Here is a 1,221-nt window from a genome sequence, read left to right as displayed (position 1 = left end):
ATATATCAGGATCACCCCAACACAAAGTGCTTGCCAAAGGATTAAATGAAAAAGGGAAAGGTGAAGATCACCTTGACTCTTGCATAAAGTAAAAGATAGGCCCTTCGCAGAGGGAAGCAGAGGTCGTCATGCGCTTTTAGGGTTGGATACACAAAATCTTAATGCGAAAGAACGTCACTTTATATTGCCCCTTGTATATGGACCTTTATTATGCAGTCCGTCGCTTTTATTGCTTCCATAACAAGTTCGTACAAAGCCTATTTTCTACGCACTAATAAGTCATGCATATTTAGAGAGCAATTTTTATTGCTTGCACCGATGACAACTTACTTGAAGGATCTTACTCAATCCATAGGTAGGTATGGTGGACTCTCATGGCAAAACTGGGTTTAAGGATATTTGGAAGCACAAGTAGTATCTCCACGTGGTGCTAGGAATTTTTGGCTTTCATGAGGGGGAAAGGCAAGCTCAACATGTTTGAATGATCCATGACAATATACTTTAACTGAGATGTGAGAAAACATAACCCATTACGTTGTCTTCCTTGTCCAACATCAACTCTTTAGCATGTCATACATAATGAGTGCTCACAATTATAAAAGATGTCTAGGATAGTATATTTATATGTGAAATCTCTCTTTCTTCAATATTCTTCCATGAATTGTTCAAATGACCAATACGATGCTTGCTAACCGTCAATAAATTTACAACCTCTACTTCTTAGATGTGAAGTCATTACTCCCCATGGGATAAGCAAATGAGACATATATAATTTCAGATTTATGACATTCAACTCATTCAACCATTTACTCAGAGGATATAAGTGAAGCACACGAGTAAATGAAAAACTACTCCAAAAACATATAAGTGAAGATCAATGAGTAGCAAAATAATTATGTAACTATGTGAATACTCTCTCTCATTTAAGAATTTCAGATCTTGGTATTGTATTCAAACAGCAAGCAAAGCAAAACAAAAGGACATTGCAAGGATAGCACAACTCATGTGAAGAAGCAAAAACCTAGGCTCAACCGATACTAACCGATGATTGTTGAAGAAAGGTTGGATGCCTACCGGGGCATCCCCAAGCTTAGATGCTTGAGAATTCTTGAAATATTATCTTGGGGTGCCTTGGGCATCCCCAAGCTTGAGCTTTTATGTCTCCTTAATTCCTCTCATATCTTGGTTTCTCTTTTTATCAAAAGCTTCATTCACAACAAA

Source organism: Triticum dicoccoides, chromosome 3B (genome assembly GCF_002162155.2).
Source record: "Triticum dicoccoides isolate Atlit2015 ecotype Zavitan chromosome 3B, WEW_v2.0, whole genome shotgun sequence".
Lineage (NCBI taxonomy): Eukaryota > Viridiplantae > Streptophyta > Magnoliopsida > Poales > Poaceae > Triticum > Triticum dicoccoides.
The sequence above is the reverse complement of the archived record's forward strand: the minus strand, read 5'-3'. Positions refer to the sequence as shown.